This window comes from Cydia pomonella, chromosome 15 (assembly GCF_033807575.1).
Source record: "Cydia pomonella isolate Wapato2018A chromosome 15, ilCydPomo1, whole genome shotgun sequence".
Lineage (NCBI taxonomy): Eukaryota > Metazoa > Arthropoda > Insecta > Lepidoptera > Tortricidae > Cydia > Cydia pomonella.
Window position 1 is genome coordinate 10,855,412 of NC_084717.1, and position 12,320 is coordinate 10,867,731.

The window sequence follows — 12,320 nt, forward strand, 5'->3', positions numbered from 1 at the left end:
CCAATTATAATTTAAAATCTAATTTGAGAACATTAACTTGCCTACTTTTCAAAATTTATACGTTTAATCACGAGCTAATCCTAAAGATGTAATAGTTCAAGTTAACCGCCGACCCAGTTTATAAAGAGCTCTTGGCGTGACGGAACTTAACGATTCTTGGGGTTTTCTAACCTTGGTAATTTGCGGTAAATGTGTCTGCTGTATTTTCTGATTTATGACCACGACTATAACGACGCGGCCACCTGAGCTGACAACTTTTATTAGCCGGTAAAAATATTTCAGCTTTATGAAATTTCAAAATCAACTCGGCGGTTAACTTCCTTGTATATTTTAGCAACTTCGATTCGCTTTAATAGTCAACAGCAAAAAAGGCGGTTATTCTATTAACAGTCTATGAATTAATTTTTTCTTATAACTACTTTTTTTTTCTTTTTAGACGTGTGTTTGACTACCGAGTCAAGTTTGATCGATCGTATGACTAACCGTTTTTTTTGCTTTGTAGATTTCTGCACAATTTTATATATTTTTTCTTCGGTAATCTTTATCTATCTATATCTACGTGAATATAACATGGGCTGTAGTGGCACAGAAACCCTTAGATGTCGCTCTGTTTGAAGGCTAGTAATTTGTTTACTTCTACAAGTTTTAATCACTCAACTTCTGAACTGGAATTGCTTTAAGTCTGAAGTAATTTTCGTTTGATATTGACTTGGACGTTTGCCGTTTCAAATAAAGGATGAGTAAAAAAAATTATAGCTGTGTTTTATTTGCCACTTTAAAACACACAATTTTTATTATAGAACTCCTGCAAGTAAGTAGGTACTGTTAAACGTTTCTAGCCCACTATGACCTTTCCAGCTTTACTACGTCACTGACATTACACTTTTGGCATAGCGCTACGTCGTAGCAGATAACATAGGTTTCCCGCTATGTAGAGGAAATGCTTCATAGAGGCAAGACGACAACATGTTGTGATTAGCGCTGAAGCAGTAGTCGTAACAAAAACTACCGTTTCAGTAAATTAGGTATCAGTGGCCCCCACCTACATATTACTCGATTCCCATGCTAACCTGAAACAGACGATCCAACTGCAAGCAAGAAGATATTATTGACGCATCGTAATTTTCACTCAACTCCTGAAAAAAGGGTTAATACGTTAATTGGTTAATTATTATACATATGTATGGAGAGACTAAGGTTGAAACAAAGGCGAGTTGTCACAGTGTCCATAGCTTCTCGCCAAATACATATAGACGTTAGAAATCTGACCACCAAGAAAAAAATTGTTCATTTTTCATTCTGATAAACTCCATAATCAGGTGAGCAGTTGAGGTTTTACAGTGGTCAGGGCCAAAATTTTGCTAAATAGTTTTTTTTTACAAGGAGGCAAAGTTGTCGTTTAACCGCTCGTGCTTATTTTGATACACGAGCAAGCGATAGATTTCAAAATTCAATTCAAGAAGTATTGAGCGTTACTAAGGTTTCAAGGCACGAGGGTTAAACAAATTTTGCCACCAACGCGAGGATAATACTAACGTTAAACAAAATCAAATCCAAATGAATGGTATTAAATATTTGTAATTCAAAATCATCTTAAATAGTCAATTCTTCAGCCACCATTAAGAAACAACTCAAAATTTGCTTCAACTTGCTTTGCCACTATTATGGATAAAATGCAACTTTCTCATCAGTTTTTGAACAATCAAGGGAGCGTTTAAGAGCTGGTGTGGTGAAAAGTAAGCTTCTCAAAAATTTTCCAAGGCTATTTCTTTATCAGTTTTGCCATTTTATGCTACATCTTTGGAGCATTCATGGCAGGCTACCAAGTGAAAGCTTTTAAAAAAAATGTATTGCTTCAGCCACTAACAACTAGTTTAGGTACTGAACAAAAATATTAATTTGAGTAACGCAATTTCGGGTTACGCTGCTCAAATCAGTACTTTAACAAATATAACCAGCTAATAGACGACATTCAAAAATATAATTCTGAATTGAGCTGCGGTTATCGATCATAATCTTTCTCGGACACTAGTTTGCTATTTCATTGTTTAAATTCATAAATAGTAGATGTGTGTGTGTGTTAATTTACCACATCACCTATTTTTAGTTACCTCGGTATTAGGAGAGTTGGAACAGACTGGATTGATGCTCAGAAAAAATGATCCTATTCTGAATTGTAAATGCATGGGCATGAATTTTGCTGTCGGATGACACAAATTTTGCAAATCTAGCTTAATTTGTTTTATGTAGCAGCAGCAAAACGAGCAGACAAATCGTGTGATGGCAAGCGATTACCGTCGCCAATAGACACCCGCAACTCCAAAGGTTTAATACAACAAAGTTATGACCGAAAACGTAAATTTGTTCCACCACTCCTAAGCTTCCACTGTTGTAGTTGTTTGAAGACTTACCCATAATCATATCGTATGAGTATAGTTCAAGTTACACCTTCGCAACATTTCATACACACTCAGACTGAACAACGATCTATGCAAACAAGATAGCTAAGCCTCTTAAAGGAAACATTTGGCAAGTAAACAATACTGCCGATCTGACGATACAATTTCATTCATGTATGCTTCCGTTCAATTTAACTATTCATGTAGATTTCACCTCAGGCTCCCGACGTGTAGGTACAAAGGCAGTATGATCCGCTATATAGCTAGTGTAATTGAAATGGTTATATTGCAAACTAACTTTTGACCGCAACTTTATACGCGTCGAAATTCTTAAAATTGCCAATCCCATATAAACTTCTTCACACCCCTTCTCATACAAACCTAGCTACGCCCCTTTAAAAGATGATTTTCAGGGTCACTTAATGTTAATACGGTTTTATTATTAAAATATGTGGCAAGTAATATCAAAATACTCATTATACCTAGTCGTATTAGACAGACGTTGTTGTATATAGAAATAATATTTAAAAAAATAGTTTTATTTTGCCATTTTTTTAGGTATTAGTACTCGAAGGTTACTAAATAGAACCTTATTAAGCCTTTGCTAATCGTCCGGCCTTCCTTACCTGTCTACGGGTTGATTTGATGGTTCGTAAAGCTACGGACAGTTGAATTATTCGTGTATTTTTATTATCGCTATAACAATAAATAATACAAATTTAAAAAGAGGGCTCTCACATATTTAAGACAAGTGATTTTTCCGACGTGTTTCGAAGATACGGAATCTTATACCTTACCTTGCGTCATCAAAATTAAATTAAAACGCACTTTGGAGACATGATGCCTCTAACTCATATATTAACGAAATACAAGTTTTTCCAGCTCTTATCCGATTGTTGAAAATCGAGTAATTTTAAACGTAATTTTTTAATTACATTGCAAAATTCATAATTATTTTATATTATTACATCTAAGTATATTTTATTCGCAATATTCATATCGATGTCCTTCAGCTCAATAGAAATGGAATTCCGTATAATTAAAAACTGAAGAGTCTTAACTCTCAAATATAACGAGATTCTCTTCATTTCAAAAGAATTATATGATATTCTAAGGATTGAAGGTTTTTATTATATGTCTTTTCCATGACGGAACAATGGTTTTTCTTAGTACATAGGCTACATACATACATAAGGACTCATTCTTGTTAACTCTGAGTAACAGTTTTAGATATTTTTAGGTAACGAAAAATACTGCTGTGTACCTATGGCTTATTTTAGACGTTGTTCAATTATTGAGATATCCTCTCGTCATCTTCAAACACGTACTTCAAAGGTAAAGAGGTACCGACCCCAATATTGTCACAGTTGTTACTGACGTGTCTTACCTTCGTTACTTCAACTGTATAGACAATCAACCGCGAAGGTTTAGGTAAACGGGACATCTAAGGGATGTTCAGCCACGCGAGAATGACGGAAACGATATAAGATTATGTGTCGATTTCGCCAACTAGAACAAGGAATTTATCCTACATTTTAATGTTACTTATTATATGGGTTAGCACGAATAACAATACCGTTAAATATGCCTACATTGCTCCAAAATTATTATATTGTGGTTTGTTCATCAGAATGAGGTTGTGGTACAGTATTAATGTGCATATAAAAACTGTTGGAGCACAATTACACAGTGGGGAGCAAACTTGGCATAGTTTACGGTAACTAACCTCACATTCTTGACAGTGCGAGTAATTTTATTAGTATGTATAGAAGGTACTAACAAATTAGATACCAATATTTTAAGAGATGATAATTTACATTACAACAATAACTTTATCGTCATGTCAATAATTGTTTCTCTTAAATGTCATAGAAGTGTCAACGTGTCATGTGATTTATCAACGTGAAGTGGCCAGTTAAGTGTTAGGTAAAAAGTAGTACTGGAATCCGTTCTATGAAGTCTCATTTAATTATCTTATTAACAGGGTATTTTTACTTAGCAAATTTGTTTTCCCATTTTTTCCTAAAACATAAAACCTATAACGTTTCATACTTATATATGCTCCAGGAGCAATTCAATTCAATTCAAATATAATTTATTAATGTAGGCCTAGCAACAAGCCCTTATAAATAGTAAGACAGTATTACATATAATTATCTTAAGCTAATTATCAGACGTCTCTTTGGACTTATTCATAGGATTACTTCCAAAGAGACATTGTTGGAGACAACCGTTACTAGTTAAATCCCGATGACAACTGATGTAGTGATGTCCATTGCCGTGTGTGGCGTAGTCGCGGATCAGATCTGTGGGCCTACCGCGAACCACGTCAGACATGTTGCCTCCCTGTCACATTTACGTACGAATTTACAAGAACGTGGTTCGCGGTAGGCCCTATGAGACGTGACCAGCGGACGGCCGAACAAATCTGTGCCTATATGGCTAACTTATTATATTATAGTTGTCTTTTGAAGACATGGCTGCATTTAAACGTTTATGGGAATTTAAACGTTTCTGCTAAGTACACGTGGTTTACTGTACTTAAAGTATCTATTTAAGTAATATCGAATATTCAACTTACTTTTTCCTTATTCCAAAAGAGACCTGATTTATGTCTTTTCGAAGTTGGGAAAACTTCTGAGCTTATCTTTCGCATCACGTATCATTTACACAATATTGTTAATCGAATGCCAGATTAGTGTTCGAGTAATACTTTTAGAGATTCGTATAGAAAATAATATTTGTACACCTACAGCTGGGAATGGAACGTGTCGCACATTCGATTACCCTTAGGATAATATTAGGAAAGGTGTAGACTTGTAGAGCCCTAGTTTTTAAATATAGTTAACATATATGTATGTAGTATATACACAAACGACAACTACGATACCTATACATGCGCTGAACCAATATAAAGAGTTATTTTGACCAATATTTGACCAAAATTAAATTGCTTCAGTCCATTGGGACAATTTCGCCAGAGAGGTATTAGGAGCTTTAAATGCGACTAAATTTGTACGGTTAGTACAAGACAGTGTACGGTGCTTTTATTAGCGCTTATAAAGCGATAACATGAACTTTACAAGTAGCACGTGGACTACCGGCTGTTGACTCCATAATAGTGGTTAACAGGCGTTTCAAGATTAATTCTTCATTCGCTGCACATTACCAGTACCACATTACTTTACTGTAGGTATAATAAGCTATCGATATTACACTTTAAACAATATTAATGAGCAGAAAACAAACGAATTAATCACGAGACGTGACTATCAAGATGGTGCTAGTACCGGAAGTCCGACCAATATTAAATACGGTGACATTTCAATCATTCGTCCGCCATATTGTCATTTTTGACAGGATAGGCATCGAAGGCACAGACCTATCCGGTATTCAGTCACGATTGAAAATTGGGTAAAAATATTTTAAACGGCTATTAAATGAATCAAATTAAATATGTATAACCATACACAAAAAAATCGTTAGTATTTTAGAAGTAAAACTCATTTAATCATTCATAATATAGCTCATTCCATCTCAGTATACTGGCATACAATAACACCGTTTACGAGCACTGAAATATAAATTATATGTATGTAAAAAAACGACTTTTAGCTACGGTAATTCCGGAGTAGATGGCCATAAGAATGAGATGTCCTATAGAAATATTTCATGTATTGATGTGATGACTAAATGTCGCTAGTTTTTGTACAATACCCGTCACGTCATGCTTATGAGCAGAGCAAGGATGGGACCAAAATATTGGTGAAAAAAGTAAGTATGTCAAATCCTTGTTGCAAACAATAAGGATTTGATTAGTGAGTTACTTGCTGTTTCGGCAAAGTATACAATTGTAGTTTTATTCTAACCTCAAAATTATGACACTATAGTCTCAACTTGTTCTCATTTCAGGCGTGATCATCTCTCCCGGACAAAAGTAAGAGATAGCCAGTTTGATTCGCGGTATCATGGCCATATGGCCGTGAAGGGAGACAGTGATGAAGATGTATCTATCACTGGTAGGGTATTCCGAAGGTCAACGGATAGCAAAGACAATGTCTTCCTATGCATGATAAATAATAAAACGAAAATAAAAAGAAATGTGTGAGCGTCGTGAAACACTATTGTTAATGGTATATTTTTATTGTTAAACGTAGTATATTATTAATTAACAAATACAAAAAAAACCTAATCGATAAAATAATAAGTACCGAAACTGCTCACAAAATTTCACAAATCAGTTCATAAATGTGACTTACAGGCAGGGAATATGATTTTATATATAGAGGATACGTTTAGCTCAAGCTTTATACTCGCTTGGTCAATCAAAAATATGAAATTTAGGTGCAAAAAAAGAAAAGGATTATCTGCATACGCTTCGGGGGATGAACCCGGGTCATCGCTGTCCCCGATGCCGCCGATGATCACCTGTTTCTAAGCGACTGTTATGCAACTGCGCCACTATAGGATATACGTAAGTCGGTGAAATTAGGCTACTTATTCTCGTGAAAGAATTTAAACAAGAAAAGGGCCGTGACGGAAGAATCTTACACTTATTTTCGCCTAGCCCCCATCCGTCAACCGTCCGATGAGGAACTTCGCTCCAAAAGGTGTTTTGAGGAAACTACTGCGAGATTAGTTTCAGTGCGCTACTTGCTGATATTGGTTTGAAAAATATAATAAAATTAAGAGTTAAGTTATGGTTCATCTCTCTTATAATAGTGTTGTTTTCACTCCCGGACACCTAGGAAGGTCAATTGTGATTTTATAAAAACCTTTTTCGAGCTGGTCTCACCGAAAATATTTTGTTGTTGTTTCGGTTGATGAAGATATAAATATTTATTTTTATAACACGAACTAATTTTCTTTCTAGACTTACCCTATAAGGGTTTACATAAGATTTTTTATATTTTTATTTTATTTTATTATGGCAACAAACAGTCATTACATGAAAAGATACAATAAATGGACTACGGAGAAGACAAACAGTGCCGAAACATTTTTCAAGTTATATTGTGGAAACATAGGAGTTGATACTGAGTGGTAAATAGATTGATCGTGCAACACAACAGACAGGTTTACAGCATTTCTTTATATACATATATGTATATAATATATTTATATTGGAAGCCTTCCGCTGTCAGTTAAGTTGCCGAAGTAATCCGGTTAACAGTGTAATTAAATGACAGTAAATAGGAAATATTAAATGATTTCTTACAATCTTTATCCTTCTGATACAACACACACACATATATATGTATATCATTTAGGTTTTACAATATTCAATGTTCAAATTATCGGGGATTTCAATAAGCAATTACGTATTTCGTTTTTAAAAGTTAAAGTGGATACATTAAAAGGGTTTATATGCAAAAATTGATTATTATACATTTCAGGCGCACGGGAGAGAAAACAATTTTTTGTGTATTTTTTCTTCAAGTGGGGGGGTGAAAATAGATATTTTTTACGTGAGGAGCGAGCTGGACGATTACTACACGAAAGCCTTATTTTAGATAGCAAAGTAGGAGAATCGATAAAATCATTTATAATTTTGAATAAAGTAGTCGCATCAGTCAGTTTGCGTCTATTTTCTAGAGATAGAAGTTGGTAGTGTTGTAGGGATTCCTGGTAACTTGAGTTAATACGAAAATTGCGATAATAGATAACTTATACAGCGTGTATCTTTAATATTAATATATAATCAAAAGGCAGTTAGTTCAGGCTGTAATGAACACACTTTCATGAGTTTTATAAAAAATGGACGACTTTTATTTTCATACAAAATAATTCAGCAAGCAATGTATCACTACTTTGTTTTAACTCAAAACGTCTCATTAATGACGCGGCGGCGTCACAACTGTCAAAAGTGATCATGATGTACGATATATATTGCCGCTCGAAAAAGTTCTGGTAGTAAAGACTAAACTAAAAATATCTTTCAGAATTGTTTTATAGCACTAAAACCTACGTCTAGTTTAAGTTTGAGTTATATCAAAAATACACACTGTATAAGCACGGATCAAGCGGAAAATAGAACCATGCATCAACAACTATCGAGTATCGACGCACCTTTTGTAGGTACTTAGCATATCAAATAGTTGCTCACATTGCATTGGGAACCTAGGTCACGAAATAAAATAAAAAAGTTACTCAGTCTCAGTAAAAAAGTCTATGAAATTTAACGGTATGTTCACTGCATTTATATATTGCTGCAGTATTGTACTTGTAATTTATTTTACAAATAAAAAACTCACCAAAAGAAGCACCAAGTAACGTAGATAAGTAAGAGTTTTTAAGGAAGTTAAATCAATTTTAAGATTTTTTACTTATCTCATTATTTAAATATCATCATCAGAAAAACTTCAAATATTCCAAGACTTTGGGTCTTAATAAACAGACGTTAAAACTGATCCTTGTAAATTCTTCAGGCAATATTTACAAAGCAATTTCTAAAGGTAAATTTATTTAAATATTCCTTGATATCGGACCGTTTGAGATTTTTATAGCTTGAAGGGGAGTAATCGGGTAATAAAAGCGGTTTACATCCTTTGATTTTACCGCAGCCCAGAGCGTGAACGACAGAGGAGGCTCTTTAACACCGTAATGAAATAATTTGACTTTTATGTGTTGGGAGTTTCTTTATAGTTACCCATCTTAATAATCAAGTACCTATAAACTCTTTACTGAGAGTGAGCGTTGCCTCATGTCTGAAGGATTGAGAAGTCATTGAGTCTAAGCCGGAAGTGTACAAACATCTTTCAATGCATTTTTGGCAGTAGCTCATGCACGAGAGGGATTGGGCTGTACTCCCCATGCTGCATGGCTTAGGTGAATCAGGAACTTCACATACGCATATAAATTTCTTCGCGGATGTATGCAGGTTTCATCACAGCTTTTTCGTTCACCGAAAAGCGACTAGTACAAATCAAATGATATTTCGTAGATACATACTTCCGAGAAACTTATTGTTACCAACTAGAAAAGGTTCGAACCCGCGACCTCTGGATTGAAGGTCGCCAGTTTTACCGCTAAGTCAAACCACTTCAATTCACGTTCAGTAAATGCTTACCATTTAATATACTACTTAGAAGCTTAGAACGCGGCTCGACTTTGGTAGGTATTAAACTTTAATTTAAATAAATTAGAATTCAATACCTACTGCACGGATCCATTCCAGCATGTGGGATATATTACTATAATCTTACACTACATCAATGCATGCATTAATATATATTCTACTGATGTCTAAAGCATTTATGTAAGTAATGAGAACTTAATTCTAAAATGTATTGCCATCAAAAGGTACACTCCGTTAAATATACCTCGATGTCTAGGCTTGAATAGGAAATAGATTGGTTCCAAGGAAGGAACATTCAATAAAGGTGGCAGTACATCAGAGGCAAAGTGGATTAGCTACTACGGATTTAGATAGAAGAGATATGCATCTAGAATACCTATGCTGTAGCTTCCTTGTGTAGCTTAGTAGGTATTGCTTGTATTTAGTCCGCATAGAAAGCTAGTACCTACTTACACGGGCGTATTCACCCTACGGCCAAGGAGGCCATGGCCCGGAGCGGCACGCTGCGAAGGGCCGCGCAGGCCCCACATTTCCAGAAGGCGCCGATAAAAATGCATTTGTTTTTATTATATGGGGCGGCCCAGGCCCACTTGACCCAGGGTGCCAAATATTAAAATACACCTCTGCCTACTTCGTATTATCGATTGTCGATTTCCTTAGACCTGGCTCAATCAACCGCAAACTATTTATAGTTGTTGAATAAACATTCCGGTAACATTTGCGAAGCTCGAAGCGCCGCGCCGGGGCGGGCAGTAAATCCACTTTGTGGATTGGTTCAGCGAGATGGTGTCGTGCGGCGTAAATCCTTTTACGTGCTAAGGTATCATTCCAATACTTTAGCCAACAGTAAGGGCGAGTGAGACACTCAGGTATCTGTGTTGTATAACGTATAAAATCAGTATCTGAATGCGCAACTTTCTACCGGTGTTGAAGTCACTTTTTTTAAAGGAATTGTCTTGCCACAAAATATCCTTTTTCTAATCGTTTAACAATCGTTTGCATTAGTCTAACAAGTACTCGTACCTAATAACGTGACGCAGGTGCGAAAAACGTTGAAATCGTTCCTTGTAGAAAATGCTTACTACTCAGTGACAGAATTCCTTAAAGATATCTTTCATAAGTAATATAATTCAGATCCAGTCAGTTTCAGTTTTTCCAGGAACTTTCTGCCTCGCACAGCTAAACTGTGGAATGAACTGTCACCTGCGGTATTTCCGGACCGATACGACCTTCAAACCTTCCAGAAAAGAGCGTACTCCCATCTTAAAGGCCGGCAACGCACTTACAACCTCTCTGGTGTTGCAGGTGTCCATGGGCGGCGGTGATCGCTTACCATCAGGTGATCCGTCTGCTCGTCTGTCATAAACGATATTATGTTATGAATACTTGTACTTATTTAAAATTTGTTTAATGGAGTTATTGTAATATGAAAAGGTTGTGTGTAGTATGTCAGCTTGATTCAATTTACCCTTTTATACGTATACTGGTACTTGCTTTGCTTAGCAAGCGAAGAGATTGACCCAGCAGGACGTCGTCACACAATAAGCCTCCCGTGGTCATTCGAAACGTGCAAAGTGCGTCACTGCTTCCCTCTCCCACTTATTCTTCGTTAGTCGTTGGAAAGGGACGCCCTTAAACCACATCACATTCATGTTACTGCACGAGTGCTCATTATTGTGGAAATACACTAATCCAGTTACCTACAAGTGTAATGATATTAGTAAGTTACTTTATGTCTGCACCGGTTACTCACATCAAACAAAAGTGCTTCAGATTCTAATCAGTTGTACTTACATATTCCAATAAAAATAAAATTGTGTTGTATATAATTATGAAGACAAAAAGAAGAGCATTAAAACATATGAGCAAGTATTTATTTAATCTTTATTGCACAATACATGATAGTACAAATGGCGGACTTGATGTCTTAAAGTATTGTCTACCCTTCAACGTATAGGTATGATTTTGTTTGCCTACCTTAAAATTAAGAAAGGTACATTGAGATGGTTTGGACACGTGGAAAGAATGAGTGAAAGAAGGCTAACAAAAGAGAGTGTATACGGGATAAGTAGAAGAGGGTGCTAAAAGGGCAGGCTTTCAGTGATCAAATGGGGAGATCCGGAAGAAAGGTCAGGTCAAGGACACTCTAAGCTGGCGAACATGGCTGTATGAGGAATGTTATGAAAAAGAAGGAAGCGACAGGATCAGGATCGTAGCAAGTGTTTTGTGAACCTGTGGTCTCTGCCTACCCCTCCGGGAAATAGGCGTGATTATATGTACGAGTATGTATGTTTTTATTTACATCATAGATAGTTGGTTTTGCATGATTGTATTAAATGATAGATTTGTTTCATTTGATTTGCAACACCTATTAACAGTGTGTACATTTATCGATTTATTGTATTTTCGCTAACTAATGGTTATCCGGAAGGGATCGGTTTTTAACGATAAGACCGCTTTTTGTTTACCTCTACTTCTGTTGCTGTTTTCATTCTGTATTGTTTTTTATTGAGGTGTGCAATAAGGAGTATTAAAAAGTCTTTCCAAACTTGTGTTAAGTTGGGAAGAGAAAGGGACTGTCGTCGGAGATCGCAGATTAACTAATCTACGGTTTGCTGACGACATTGTCATTTTCTCCTCAACCGAACCGAGATCTAGTTCAAACCAATTTTCGGTGGATGTTTGCATGGTAATGTACATCAATTACATCATATATTTTTTTAGTTTTATCATTCTATTATTTTAGAAGTTACAGGGGCCCGGACACACATTTTACCACTTTGGAAGTGTCTCTCGCGCAAACTATTCAGTTTAGAAAAAAAATGATGATGAAATGAAATGAA

General features: G+C 35.7%; 1 protein-coding gene and 1 long non-coding RNA gene across 2 annotated transcripts in view; both read right to left on the bottom strand.

The window, feature by feature from the left end:
• LOC133525772 (uncharacterized) overlaps window positions 1-12,320 on the bottom strand; it is a 333,725-nt gene that overhangs the window by 215,834 nt on the left and 105,571 nt on the right. The gene's annotated exons all lie outside the window — the stretch shown is intronic.
• LOC133525585 (uncharacterized) lies at window positions 504-5,505 on the bottom strand. Its single transcript, XR_009800594.1, has 2 exons — window positions 3,787-5,505; window positions 504-1,136 (listed from the first exon to the last, which is right to left on the bottom strand). It is a non-coding gene; the product is annotated as an uncharacterized LOC133525585 (long non-coding RNA).